Source organism: Pleurodeles waltl, chromosome 10 (assembly GCF_031143425.1).
Source record: "Pleurodeles waltl isolate 20211129_DDA chromosome 10, aPleWal1.hap1.20221129, whole genome shotgun sequence".
Lineage (NCBI taxonomy): Eukaryota > Metazoa > Chordata > Amphibia > Caudata > Salamandridae > Pleurodeles > Pleurodeles waltl.
The window spans coordinates 475,766,707-475,782,575 of NC_090449.1; positions in this window are offsets into that span (position 1 = coordinate 475,766,707).

A 15,869-nucleotide genomic window follows, 5' to 3' on the forward strand; every position below is an offset into this window, starting at 1 on the left:
TTTTTATTTTTATTTCATTTTATTTAATTCTGCATTTTGCCTTGATCCACCCATCCATCCATCCACCCACCCACCAAAGGCGCACAGCATCACTGCAGAATTTGGTTTCTTTAGCTGTATAATAATTCCATTTCCTCCTGGACACCCTGGCTGTGGTGCACTGCAGACAAATCATTGCAGCATAATTCATTTTCTTAATGATTAGTCCATTTCCCTTGGACCACCTTATTACCATTTCATTTACTCATTAATCTCTCTCTGACTACCATAGGTGTCTCTTTTAAAACAGATGGAGATAAAGCAAATAACAGCACATGCATGCTTTGCTGCCTGCTTTGAAACAAAAATTTATGGTGTGGTTCAAATTTACAAAGTTTGTTTAAACTGATATTTAGTAAATGAGTAACCAACCGCACTAAGATTGCATTGACCTCTACTATTTCAATCTGCAACTATGCCATGCTTCTCTAACTACATGTTTTTTTTGCTTAGTTGCTTTTAGGTGCACAAGAGAAATGACTTCACATCACCTGCAGTACTGCCAAAGAGAAGGCCTGTAGTTAAGTCCTCCATCTCTTCCACTAGTGCAGCTTAGTGCCACTGCCAACCGAGAGCTTTAAGATGACCCCAAAGAAAGTTGCTTCCAAGTAAGTGTTCAGTGAGAAGAAGGAGTTTTCCACCAATGGTGTACAGACTGCAACCTTTTTCGGGAGATGTGTGCCTACCACACTGGCCTCTGGGGAGGAACCTGGATGCAGCACTCCTGCATCAATAGCACCACCCCAACCTAAGCCCAAGACCAAGTCTATCAGTGAGGCAGCCACTGCAATCATGGCGATGCTGACAAGCAGTGATGTTGTATTGGATTTTACCCTTTCGCAAAGTAGTACCCAATTGTTTCTGGAAACAGAGCAAAGTGGACAGCAGCCAGCAATAGTAGATCTTCCCAACACAGTAGGAGAACAGGAGGGCAAGCTACCTGTCAAGCAAGAACCTCCTCTTTTAGAATCAATGGTTCCCAGATCTCCAGCAAGAAAAAGGAAGGGCACTAGTACCCTATCTTCTCAAAGCACCACTTCTGATGACGATGATAGGGACATGGTGCGGACTCTGGCAGAGTCCGGGGGATGCCTGGTGAGGCAAGGTAAAAGAAAAGCCTTAGAATCATGGAAAGGGTGATGGTGAGGAGGAAGATGACGAAGAGCTAGTGGAAGCTGGTGCAGAGGAGTCTGATATTAATATCCAACCTGCTCTGAGGGATGTGGCACAGACATATTTGTAGGGCCCCAGCAGGGACCTGCACCAATCCATACCTCTGTACAAGTATACACTTCAGAGAGGTAATCAACACACCCACCTACCTCCAGTTCTTCTTCAGGCATTGGCAGTGGGCCAGTAAGAAAGTACTCTTCCCCAGTTCGGGACTTTTTTATAATTAGCAAACAGGAGGAGAACATTGCAATATACTCCATTTGCCATGCAAGTGTTTGTCGAGGTAAGCCTGGTTCACATTATGGTACTGGAGGCTGGATGACCCACATGAAAAAACTTCATGCAATCGGGCGGGAGGAGCACTTAAAAGAATTGCTGAACGTGGTTGCAGTGGTGAAGGTGAAGAGAGCCAGGAAACATTAGCTACAACTGGTCAAATCACAGTGGAAGGTGAGGGATAAGAGGGTGACAGCCACATGCAAAGCAGCCTAGTAGAATCACCTGCCTCAATGACCTCACAATGGCACAGGAAGACTCAGAGTCAGAGGGAAACACCACAGCATTCAGTGACTGCAATATGACGCACATTCAGTCTATCACCACCAACATCTCACAAGACACCTAGAAAAGAAGAAAATTCAGGCTACAATTTACGGCATGTTTAGGCAAGAGGAGCCCTACAACCACCCAATGGCTCATTTGTGCAATGCAAAGTTGGCAAAAATGTTAGCGCTGGACCTCCTCCCATTTTCTTCTTTTGTGGAAGGAGTAGGATTCTTAGAGTTTGTGGCAGCCATCTGCCCAAAATGGAAGGATCCAAGTCGGACCTATTTTGCCCGGGCTGCTGTTCCAGTGCTGCATCATAATGTGCTGCAATTGGTTGGACAAGCTTTGCAGCAAAGTGTTGTCCACACTATCCACCTGACGACAGACATGTGGACAAGTTGTCAGGCTACTAATTACATGTGCATCTTTGCTCATTGAATCTCTTTGGCAGAGTAAAACAAAAGCTATCTACAGGTCTTGTCCTTGAAGAAATTGTTAATAGAGTTTGGTGGCATTCAACAGTGGCCATGTTCACCATGGAGAAATCACGTACAGCTGCAAACATCTTGTGCAAATTTAATAGCAAGGTGTCTGAATGGCTGCTACCTAGAGATCTGCAAATTGGATCTGTTGTCACAGACAATGGCAGTAACATGGTCAAGGCCATGGCAGACGGTGGCTATTTCAGGGTCTTTTGTTTGGCACACTTCATTAAACTGGTTGTGCAAGACTTTGTAAAAAAAAGACATTGTCAGCAACAAACTGACCACCTGCAGATGAATCTATACTCATTTCAGCCATTCTGTTAAAGTCCTGGAGCAGTTGCACATTATTCAGAGTGTTAACAAAGTACCAGTTAAAGCCCTGATACAGGAGGTGCCAACATGTTAAAACTCTACCTATTATATGTTGCAACCTCTGTTTGAGCTGTACAAACAGAACAAAAACTATGTCAGTCTATGGGGGGTGCAATTGGGACAGCTATGACCATAGATGCATACAAATGGAGCCTAGTCAAATGTCTGACACAGATGCTGCTCCCTTCTGAGGTTTTCAAGTGGGAAGTTAGCAAGGTGGACAGTACAATGGGCCAAGCTAGCTCATTGTTGCATCTGCTACAAAAGCAGCTAAAGGAGGTGTCTGAAAGGTTCCCACTCAGAGGTGTGAACAAAACCCAGAAGCACATGCCTTTTTGAGAGTTTAATCCTTCACTTTGCTTGCAATGCAGGGCTCTAAAATGACATTATCTCATCTAAAGAGTACATCTGTGCCACCCTACTTCATCCATGCTATAAAAACAGTCTTCACATTTACATTCCTTTTTCTGATGGGGATGTTTCAAAATACAAGAGGTGAATTGCTGAGCAAGCCAGAGAACTGGACGAAGGACAACTGGAACCTAGAGTCCCACTCTGCAGTTCTGCGGTGCCACCTCCAACTTCCAGAGAGGGCAGTCTTGTCTCACAGCAGCCAAAACCAGCAAAAAGAACACTGGCAACAAGAGCATCGGAAGAATTTGATCCAACTTCTGCATTGGCTTGGTTTCAAGTAGAAGGTCTTAGGTCCAGTGCAGAGGCAAGGGCAATAGACGCTGAGCAAGTGGCAGCACCAATGACACTTCAGAGGATGTTCCAGGAGTATCTGGGTGTCACAGAAGAGGTGTAAGTGGATCAAAACCTATTGGTGTTTTGGTATGGGAAGATGCACCAATGGGCAGAGCTCAGCAGACTAGCAATAAAGTATCTGGCTTGTCCTATAGCCAGTGTGTCTGCTGAACATGTGTTCAGTGCAGCTGGTGAAGTTGTAACAGTGAGAAAGACCAGTCTCTCAACTCAAAACATGGAGAAATTAACCATGATCAAAATGAACCAGCCTTTTTTTTACCACGGATTACACTATTCCCAAAATAGCAAAGAAGGAAAAAGAGGATGATTGGTCAGACTCAAGTGTGCTTGCTGACCAACTTCTGGGTGAACCACATGAGTTTCAGGGTGAACTCTACTTCCTGGACTGAGTATGCCAGTGCCACCATACAACTTTTGTATTATTTCTTGTGGAACTTCTTTCTTTCTTGGCAAACAAAAGTGCTGGTGGAACATTATAGTTGTATCAGATTTATGCTGCCCCACCATTTTTAGTCACATATGTCTATGGCCAGATTGGAGTTGGACCCGTGTGCAGTGAAGTATTCCCCACATTCCCTTCAGGACATTGGAGACAATGCCTGCCTCCCTCACATGTCATTGCCTATCCTTTTTTTTAACACCACCTAGCAGGGCTTCCCCAGAAGATCACTATTAAAAGACTGCCAGTCGAATGCCAAACTCCAATGTGTTGCTGCCACCAAAGAGGAGATACTATTTTGTTCAACCACTGTGCTTGTATTGGAAGAGACTGCTCCTAACTATTGCAACAATGAGGGGTCATATATTGAGTGATTGTGAATGATGACTAATGATGTATGTGGTAGCTGACAGTGAGGGAGGGAGTCCAACACATTTATAAGCTTGTTTCTGATGATATTCAATGTTTAGGGACTAATGGGTGATAATTTTTTCCTGAAAGCGATTGGCCTTTCAAACTTAGTGAAATTTATCTGTAGGGTCCACTCTTTTTTTCTGGCTCCTCAGACCAGAAAAGTCACTTTCGTTACCAAAAACAAATCTATTAAAAATACTCCATTTCTGTTTCTCTATTTGTTCTTCAACAGCAACACTACACAGATTTACCTCGCTCGGTTTGGGACTGGGACAGAGTTACTCAGAATCAGGAGGAAGAGGGAAGGACTCAGGGTGGGACTGCTTCAAAGCTAGAAGGAGAAAGTTATTGACTTCAAAGAGAAACTGTGATGATGGCAAAGACTCTGAGGCCTAGTACTCACTCAGCTCTCTGGACTGCGTTGATTTCGGAAATGCTGCTGAGTATGTGTTTGCTGCACTGTTGGCTCAAACGTGAAACTCCTCTTATGAATGAATGAATAATAATTTATTGTACAGATAATAAAATCCAATACGAAAAAAGAAGCAAAAAAGCAATCAAGAATAAATACCCTCAGAGACTAAATTCATGCAAAAAACACACCATAAATTAGATACACATGACATATTAAAAAAAGACATTCCTGCCTAAAAGCATAGGACATCCTGGGATATAAAAATAAAACAAACCACCCAACCCAGAGCCCAGCATAGTACACAAAGACAAAATGCATAGGCACAGCCCTAACATGTATGGTGCATTAAATAGTAATTGCACTAAATATCAACATATGCCGTTACAACTCCTCGACCTAACCAATAACAGGCAATGTGGCAAGAGTGTGAAAAGATTCCGATTATACCTGTTCATTGCTCTCAGTGCCATTGAATTTAGATTGTGCAATTTTAATAAATTTAGTCAATAACACATTTAACATTGGGTTGCCTGGGTCCAAAGACTGGATAATAGCCTTTCGACAGGAGCAGATTCCCAGTTCATTCCATTTGCTCCGAAGCAAAAATCTACGCTCCTTTCATAAAGCTGGGCACAGGCAAACCACATGATCAATGGGTTCATCCACGTTACTACAGCCTCTACATGCCACACCATCCCTGGGGGGGTAGCTGCCATTGGGGCAGATGGTTTTAAAAAACCCAATCTCCCATCCGTAAGGCAATGAAGGACTTTTTCAGCCACAACCCAGAAGGGCAAGAGAAAACACTGGAAGACATACCTGGCTTAAAGGATTCAATTACTGCCCAGGCATGCGTCCGTTGAACGAGGAAGGAACAGTCTGAATGATAAGAGTACAACTGAATACGCCTTTTAATATCTAGTTTAAACAGATAGTAGTGGGGGTACTTGCCCAAAGATCACCTACATCTAGTCGTTTTTACATTCAACCAAGAAATGAGGATAAGTACACTTCGATTTTGCCTCACTAATTTCTTGCCACAAAACTGCTTCCAAGTGACCGTCCGCGGTCTAATGCAATTGTTAGCAAAGCTTCAAAAAAGCACCAGCACCAACTGCCACCAAATCCGGAAGCCGCGGGTGAAACCAGGCGCAGGACATGAAAGACTCTCTTGTAGATTTTATTAACTAGCCCATTTAATAGACAAGAGCCTTTGCCCAATAGAATTTCTTGGCCGTAAGCCAACGAAGGGATAATTTTTACTGTCATAACTTCCATTAGGGGAAGAAGGGTCGGCCCCATTAAAATTTTAGATTGTTTAGAGAAAGCCACCTACAATGCCACAGCTTTAAGTTCAATTTCCTTCTTATGTTTAACAAAACTGCCCCTGGAATCGAAATGTACCCCTAAATATTTATACGGCTGGTCAAGGACAAGTTTACAGCTTTTATAATGCCAACTAAAGCCCAAGTGTTTTTTCCTTCCAAAGGAGACCACTTTTGTTTTAAGCAAATTGACTTCCAATTGATTCATGGAAGTATAAGATGCAAGTTGGTTAAGCAGCCGTTGGAGGCCAATCTCAGTGCAACTAAATAGTGCAAGATCATCAGCATAAAGCAGATGACTAAGCCTACGGCCACCAAGCTTGGGGGGATGGGAGTTAACAGCATCAAGAGACGTTGACATGTCTGCAATAAACAGATTAAAAAGAAGGGGAGCAAGTACACAACCTTGTATCACACCACGGGTGGTGGGAATTTTCCTAGAGAGAGAGCACCCATCACCAAGCTTGCTACAGACCCAGGTGCTTGTATGGAGTTCTATGATAGCACCCAGGAGTACTGGGGGGATACCCCAGTTTTGTAGTTTAACCCACAGGGCATTCCGCGGGATCCGATCGAATGCCGCCTTAAAATCCACAAAACAACAGATCCGATCAGACCAGACACAATCGCCCTGTCGATCAGAATAGAAAGTGCTACTAGATTGGTTGAAGAGCCTGAGCCAGCAGAAAATCCCTGACAATGGAAATTAAAGCCTTCGACTCAGCCCAGGCACAGAGATCTTAAAGCAAAAGACTAGCATAGAATTTAGCCTCATTATCTAGCAGGGCTATCATCCTATAGTTGGCAGGATCTAACCTTGAACCACTTTTATATAGGGGATGAAGGATGGCACCACGCCAAGGCTCAGGTATTGTTGAAGTCAAGAGGCAGTGCTCGAACAAATGTGCAGACGGTTAGACCAAAAGAGAGGATCCTGTTTAAATAGTGCCTGTGGGAGGCCATTGGGACCGAGGCTCCAAATTGCTTAGCCCTCAAGATGATATGGGGGAGACTTAATTGAAAGAACTTCATCACTCCCTGCGAGGAATTAAAGACCCTGTGAACAAGGGGCACGTATTAGACAAAGCAAGAGTAGATCTATGGGCCCTCTCATCCAGCAGTTTCCCATCCTGCTCGCTAGCGGAAAAGTGGCTAGTCAAGTAAGATGTCCAAGCTCCTTCTGAAATATCGACAATGCCAGTGCACCTTTGGTTACTATTTAAAGTTGTTGATAAGGGACCAAACTTTCATGGGGTTTGAATTTTTGCTTGCACTTAAAAGTTTGGCCCAAAAGTGACTAAGATAGGTCTGATGGTCATCATAAACAGCCTTCCTGTAATCTTTCCTCAGTTGTTTGTATTCAATGAATAAACACTCAGAATCAGGACTTTTTCTAATTGCCCTTGCTAGCCTACTACGTACTTTCTTTAGATTCCTAGTTTCCCTAGAGATGGCAAAGGACCGGAATGGAGCACAGTTACATGCAGATTGGTGGAACTTTGACCATACAAGGCAAGAATGTTTAACCCATAACTGAATTGGGGTCACACAGCCAGATCCCTCAGAGTCAAAAGAATTAATACATTCAGTCAATACTATGCCGCCAATAGAAGCATTCAATTTTATGCGCTTTAGTGACTCGAAACAAACACCACCACCCACTGCCCGTATAACATCATGTGCAGGAAATCTAGATTTGATAGATACAATTTGTGGACAATGATCGCTCTCAATCTGGGACGAAATCAAAAACCTTTCAAAGAGAGGAAATAATTCAATGTTGCAAATGGTGTAGTCTAAATAGGAGCGTGATCGTCCGTCTGATCTTGTCCACCCGAGGGGGGGGGGCATCATCACGTAAACGACCATTCAAGACTTTAAAGCCCATACTGTTAAGGTGAGTTACTAAATGCTCTCCCAACGGGCAATGCAGACAACCCTGGGGCCTTAATTGATTGGGAATTAACTGGCGGATACCACCATCGGAACCCTCAAGAGCCTCCATTGTGTCCTGAAACAGGTTTGTATTAAAATTACCAGGTATAAGGCAATTAGCACATGGGTATTCCTCAAATAAGTTGCCCACAATCTGCATTAGTCAAGACAACCTCGCCTTTTTTTCCTTTGTTCAGGAGCAAAGTAAACATTAATTACTATAAGGGTCTGCTGCGCAGTCCCATTCCTTATAGCAATCTCCTGAATTCAGTTGTCATCCCAAACCAGTGGCAATACTCCCATTTAATTTAACAGTTACATATATGGCCAATCGTCCCTTAGCACAGCCATTCTTGCTCATTGTATGGGCCGATTTCCATATTTCTAAATACCCTGGCAATGGAAAGCTGTGCTCAGCCCAAGTTTCCTGAAGGGTGATTACATCGTAACTGTTCAAAAATGTTAAGAGGTCAGCCGAGGCAAACTTATGTGCAACCCCATTGATGTTCTATGAACATAAGGACAGATATTCAAGTGTTTGAGCAGCACCACCCACCCGTGAGGGTCAATAGGAACGTCCATGCAAGAGGGTAGATGGCATCCAATCCCAATTAGCAGACCCCTGGGAACCAGAGCTGGTATGAAAAGTGCCATTAAAAGTAGAGGTGCCACCCAGGGCACTTTTCAAAATTGAAAAGGGCTTCAATACTATGGGAGCCTCTGAACACTGGGAAGTAACACAGGATGACCAGACTCCTTGTAGGGAGTTATTGTGATGCCCCACAAAAAAATGAATCCCTCTTAGAGAGAATAGAGTGAGCTATTGTGGCAGAAATTAACAAAACCAAGGTGGAGTCCCTTGGGTAGGGCCCCCTAGAGTCCAAGAATTCAATGAACGCAATGTCCTTGGAACCAATGTAGTTAAGATCCAGGATGGCATTAAAGAGTCTCATAATGTTCCCCCTATTAAATATATCATGAGGGCCCCTGGGGCGATATTCTGGGGTAAACACAAGTTTAAGAGCTGAGCAATCCGATGGAATAATTGAGGGACACAAGGGGAATGAAGGCTGTAGCTGTTCCTCTACATTGCGAAGGTCCGCAGTGCCCCCCAGGGCCGGAATCTCGGCAGAGACGGGTCGGAGGCTAGGTGGTGAAATTACAGGAGGGCTGCTTCTATTATCAAGCCGCAATTTGAGGAAGTTGGAAGAACCAAGGTCCAAAACATCACCATCAGTGATCCTATGAACGGCTTTGGATACCAACAGAGTGGTGGCTGGGCAAGCAGGCACTCCACTATCCTGATGGGGGGGCTACCAAAACCGACACACTGCCTCAGTTGCCTTTCTCAGCCGAGGTTAAACGGTCCTTGAAGAGGAGAACAGTTTCCTGCATAATAGTGCCAACCGAAGGGTCCTTAACAGGCTCAATCTGGAGGGAAGAACCAACAGGTAAGGTCGGCAAGCAATAGGATGGTGATGTCACCCTAGGGACAACCTGCAACTGCGAGAGCTGCTGCGCCTCAGGATGAACCAACAGTTGAACATTTGTTGAAAATCCTTGCGGAGGTTGGCTCTACCTATCGTTCCGTTGTTTACGGAGTCTTTTCTTTTCCCTCTTGCTCAACGGCGGATGACCCACGGGATTGGGTTGATTGCACAAAATTGGAGCTTGACTGTGCTCTAGTAATTAGCTTGTTAAGGTTTTCAATTTTTTTTATCAATACCTGCTACGTAGGAGGCCAATGTGCTCAGCAGATCAACTTGGACGTCCAATTTGTCAGAGTGATAGTTCAGAGCCAGCACAGTGGATTGTAGGGTTTGCAGAAGCTGAAGCCAGGCCAAACCAGTTGCCATGATCGTAGGAGAATAAACATACAAAAATGGCAGGAAGGGATAAATACAATTATTACTTTAAAGAAATCAGTGATGAATCCTGATATCTGGGGACTATTTATTTCCCTTATTTATTTATAATCATTTTATGAATAAAGGTAAGCAATGGTTATTCGATAAACCTACAATCAATATTGACATAAAACAAAACATAAAAAATGATTTCACATACCAGACATTTTTCGACAAAAGCAACTCATTGAGTTATAACAAATATACAACAAGAAAAAAAGGGTTGTGCCCCTCGTACATTCTTTATCTTGTGGTCACTATTAAGAAAGTCCAGTTGTGATCCACTTAGACACAATGGCTGAGGACTCAGACTGCACCCAGCTGTCAAATACCTGTCTATTTGTTACAGACGGTATTATAAGGTGCATATAACATTTTCTTAGTACATTAATTTATAGGTCCTCAGTCTCGTGTATATTTGGTCGACACGTTTCGGCCTATCCAAAATTGGCCTCATCAGGACTCGAGGAAGGCAACACCGCCTCTACAATAATCAACAAATATAAACTTGTATCATTAAAAACGGTAATGAAGGGCTTAGAGTCTCTACATATTGTCAATCAGTATCATCCCAAACTTTGTGAATACTTTCATGCAGTCAATCATGTAGTAAGCACTGCTAAGTGTCCAAATAGAGTGCTGTCAATTCTATTTGTATCAATACATCGAAAAGCCACATGTGGACCCTACTGTAAATCAGGGCCATACTATCTCTAATGGACAACAGTGTGTTGTATTGTATGAACCTGGGCAGTGTAGGGTTAAAGGGTGCCCTCTTTTGTTGATAATGATCATAGGAGAAGGCACAGGGTTGGATTCCTTTTCAACATCGCTCAAAGAATCCAATAGAAGACAAAAAAAGTCAAGAAGTGATTGATCATTAAGCTTGCCTTCAATGAACTTGGTTTGCGGGCTGAGAACAGTCCCGCTAAAAGACCTTATTGGTAACATTGGATGGATGCTGCCAGATGAACTCCGGGTCCATTGGGCTGCCGGAGGGCTAAGTGGTGGAGTGATGCTGTGATCCCGCGGGGAGTCACGGCAGCCTACAGTCAACCCATACTGCCTGGCCAACCGATGAGGAACTGTAGGAGAGGCCGCTAAAGAAGGCACCCGCTCCCCTGCGTTTAAAGAATGGTCCCTAGAGATAATAATTGGTGAAAGTTTGTGTTTTGACAGAAATGCAGACGGCTGGTCCTCATGAGGCGGTGAATGGTTTACTTCACTCTGTGATACTAACTGGGGGGAGACGAGAAAAACTGGCCAGTGGACTTGTGCCGCTGTTGTGAGATGACCACAAGCAATGGGTAGCGGATCGGTAACTGCAGGCTCCGTGGGAACACTCCAGCCTGACTCCGGCTTAATCTCCCCACCATTTGCCAAAAGTTCCAACTTTGTTTTTTTCTTAAAATAAGTCAAAAGAGAAGTTCACTGAGTTTCGAGAGGCATGGATGCGGTGTATGGACAACAGAAGGTTGAGACTTCAAAACTGCTGGACTGGGCGTATCAGCAGCCGGTGAAAGAAGTGTTGCTGTAATTGCAATTGGTGAAGGTGGGTAAGACCACTTTTCAGAAGCTGATGGTGAATGTGAAGTGGCACCACGGCGGCATTTCTTGTGCTTTTGAAGATTTGGGTGCTCCTTCCTTACTTTGCCAGACCTCATAATGTGACAGGCACCAAACCCTTACTTCAAATCTGGTGAAGCTCAGAGAAAGAAAAATAGCGCTCAGTGTAGGTAAATAAATCCTTAAGTCCTTAAATCCTTAAAGGGGCGCTTTGAACACTTGTAGGATAACTGTGCTCCGAATGAGATTTGCTGACTTAAATAAGGAAGGAATAAGGGAGGGTCGTTTAGGTTGAAGGGCAGAAGGAGGCAGGAGGCAGGAGGGCAGGAGGAGCAAGGGAACATGGTCCAGACAAAACGCACTGGCCTAACGCCAGCTGCCTCAGTCAAAAAACAGTTACCTACAGCCTACGCAACAGTTTTGTGCGCTCCCTAACACTATCACATGGACCAACTTGCAGGATGTCAAGTACTTGCCTGAAGCCACCGTCTCGTGTGTAGCTCCTATGTAGACAATCCAGGCAGTTCTAAGAGGTCCAAAGGATGCTGTTGGCACAGGCCCAAAGTCCTCTCCACCGAGGGGCCGTCCGTCGTCAGCTGGGGTGGCTGGCCTAGCAAGGCCCCTACGCAGCCCCCCCCCCAGACCCAGGAGTCCCTACACAAACAGGCACAAGCAGGCCCAGGAGTCCAGGGACCAGCAACCACTGCCCGAGGGGAACAGCGAGGCAGTGGGGCGAGGGGTGGAGGGGCAGTGGATGGAACAAGGAAGTAGCCCCCAACGTCGCTGCACTGCGCCTCCAAGCGCAGTTGCTCCCATGAAAACGGGGCCGATATAGGGGCCGATATGGCCTATGTGGAGTAGAAGCCCCTCTCATACGGGGGTTCTTGTACGGGGTCCTGCAGGGTCCTTACCACCATACAGCACGTTCACTATCACAAGAGCCAGCTTCAGCTACGGTGACTCTGGCGTCTCCAGCTCTGCTTCACAGCTCTGGCGTCTCCGTGTGCGGCAAGCAACAAGCTCCGCCTCCTGCCTCCATGATGGACGAAGGACGTGACAAGAGTGCGTCTCTCGTGGCTCTCTTCCGTCTCTTCCGTCTCCCGTCTTCCGTCTCCAGTTATGTTCCTGCTCTGCCTCTGAGTCTTCTTGGCACACTCCTGGGTCCTCGTGAACCTTACCTTTTGTCCTTCTCCTTTACTCTGTAACACACTTACTGTTTTTCAATATGCAGGCCTTCTCCTAGTCCTCTCCTGCAAGAACAAAACTTGGTGAAAGCTCAACACTCCAGCTTACCTACCGGATGGGTTCAGTCAGGTACCCAAAAGTGATGGGCATGCCAAGAAGAATGGAGATGCACTGCCCAATTTGGCAATACAGTATCATTTTCCTTTTAACAATCATAATTTTTAGAACTGGATGGGTTAACTTCAAACCTCCATAATTTATATTTTTCAAACCTAGAAGACATAACATTTAGAAATGTACTATTTTGGGTCTGTCTGGGGCATAAGGACTGTTTGCAATGCATTTAATTGAACTGTGTCTTACTTATCCCTTCATTGTTCCCTTCCACAACAGATTGATGGTGTGCTGGTCAGCACCAAAATGAATACTGTTGTGGCTTTTTTTTGTAGTCTTTGTCTTTGTCACATGTTTCCCCAACTCCCCTTTCCCATCCATTCATCGAGCCCCTAGCCCTCTTCCTCTGTGCTGTGTGATTTATTGAGGTGTGACTTAATTTTACACCATAAATGCATCACATACTTGGTGGGGCACATGTGGTGAAAGAGACACCAACTCACTGCGTGACCTTCCTTTAACTGAGCAATATTCCACACCAGGCCCATCAACATCATCATTAAGGCCTTGTGTTGTGTGGTGCATAAAATGCTTAACCTTGTCCAACCACTTCTAACTCTGAGCCCAGTTCTCCTGACTCAAGAATTTCATTTCCTAAGTTTGCTTTTTAAATACTAGCTCCTCATTGCTCAAAAGACGTTGATATTGCTAGTCTGCATTATCATATCAGGTCTTCTTTACTGTGTCTTAGATACTGTCATTGTGATAGTCTGGTCTCAGTTTTCCTAAAGTTATTACTTAATATATGACCCACTACCTCTGTTTTCTTTCAATCTAGTTGACAGTGATGGCTAACCCTTTGAATGATCTTACAGTTGGAGTTTGCATAGATGACAGTGGCATCTTGTGTCTTCCCTGTTAGTCTGCTAGCCTGTTACTACTACTACCATCCCCTCAAAATGCCATCTTGGAAAAAACCCTGCAGGTATTAGTCCTCGTTTCAACTATTCAGGTAAGAGAAGAACAATGGATTGAAGTGAACTTGTTTAGCGATTAGCTTCTACTGAAGAAGATGTTGTTTGTATGTATCTAGGTTTTTGTATGCAGAATAGGCAATAGTAATCATCCCTTAGTGGTCAATATAGTTACAGAGGACAGTAGAGCAAGGGTATAAGTAAATGACATACACTTTTTTAAACAGATTTAAAAAACAGGCTACACTAAAAGACAGCAATGCAAACTAAAACACCAAAATAAACATTTGAGGAATAAATGAAGTAAAAATATCCCCTTTTATTTTTAACAAATAGAAACCCCACCCTTTCCACCCACAACAGGCCCACCCCTCTCCTCAAACAAATAGCCCTGTCTCCTAAAAGTCCAACGAAAGTCCAAAGTGAACCCCGGTCCCAACTCTCTCCCCACCCTCTCCACCCTCAACAAGTTTCTCCCACCAAAACAAAAAACTTAAAAGAGGGCTCAGAAGAGGGCATTGTCCATACAGGTCTGCAGCTGGTCCAGACTCTGCTCTGTGCTCCCTAGCTGACTTTCAATGCGGTCGAGCCACTGCTGGACACAAACCTGGAATTGCCTGTCTGAGCTGGTGAGGGTGGCAGCAGTGGCAGTCATGACCCCTAACAACTGACGGTGGCACCAACGATCGGATGGGTAGAGACTGGAGGCTGGGGCTGGCATGCCGCTAAACTGGGTCCTGGGTCAGAGGCAGCTATTTCTGCCTCTTCATCCTCAAGGTATTCAGCCTGTTTAGTATCCAGCCTCTGCTGCCACAGACAGGCCGCTATCTCCTGCCTCGTGGGTGGTGCAGGTCAATCAGTAGGAGTAGCTATATCGAGAAAAACACAAATAAAAAAGACAAATTGTAAACAATGCTATGAGCAAACACTTCTTCAAAAGTCAGTAACAGTACATTGCTGGTCCCCTAGGGACATTGTTTTTGATATGATTATGATTAGGAGAGTCACAGGGCCTATTTTATTTGTTTACCCACACATGCCTTATATAAAAAGCACTGACTGTCTGGCAGAAAAGAATTAAGGCAGAATAATACCAGATTAAAAAAACTGTGATTTGATTTTTTTTTTTTAAAGGCTTTTTTTAGTAACTTAACAGACACTTTTAGTGGAAAAATAAAAATCAATTACCTCTCATTTATGAGTAAGGCATTATACACTATGGAGTACAAGCTGTGGTGCCAAATTAAAGGAGGCCTGGTTGCCAGCACTTCGGGTACTTTGCTACTGTCTGCATCTGGGGCAGCTGTAGTTGACAATTACCTATCTCTAATTCCAATGGCACTGCTCTTCTCCAAATGCCTTTCACTTAATTTCTACCCTGACTCGAAAGAGGCAGTTGAATAATAAATAAAATACTAGGTCACACACGTCATGTATAAAATGCAGATATATTATCCTGTCTGCCACAAGTAGATGGTGGGGAAAATGATGCACTGCACTACAGGGAAAGGAAAGGGCTATGTAGATTGTATTTGGCACCTTCATCACAAAGTATCCCTTATGCCAAACTTGAAATCAAATCAGGCACTTACTAGTCCTACTTCACTCACTGGCATCACCAGCCACCACAAATAATTTACAACAAATTAATTTGCTTGGCAGCAAGGAAAGGAAACTTGACATACTCTACTGCAGGGTAAGGTAAAGTGATTAGGCAGGTCGATGGAACTTTTGCTAAAGAATATAGGGGTGTAAATAATCATCAATTCATCATGTGCCTAAGCTTTGGTTTATTTAGTCACTGTAATAGACGAAAATCTAAAGGGAAAAATCTGAACAGGGTTAAAATAAATCTGTTATGGGAAACCAGAAAATATATTTTGGAAGCACTTCACATTGCCAAGCAAATGTGCCACATGCCATAAATTGATTTTATAAGTTTTCTGGTAGGCTGGGATGGAAGAATTTAGGAAAGAATAAAGGAGTGAAGTACTAAGAGAGGTGACTGAGTGGGCGAACAGAAACTCACCTTGTGTGTTTGGTTTGCAATGCATTGAAAACTTTGTAAATGCTGTATTAACTGAAGCAGACACACATTCCATAGAAAATACTACAGTCACAAATTAAACCAAAGTGCACTTCTTGGGTTATAGGAGGCAAACTGCCATGGGCTGGGAGGGGGTTGATAAATGATGACGGGTGGAATACATAT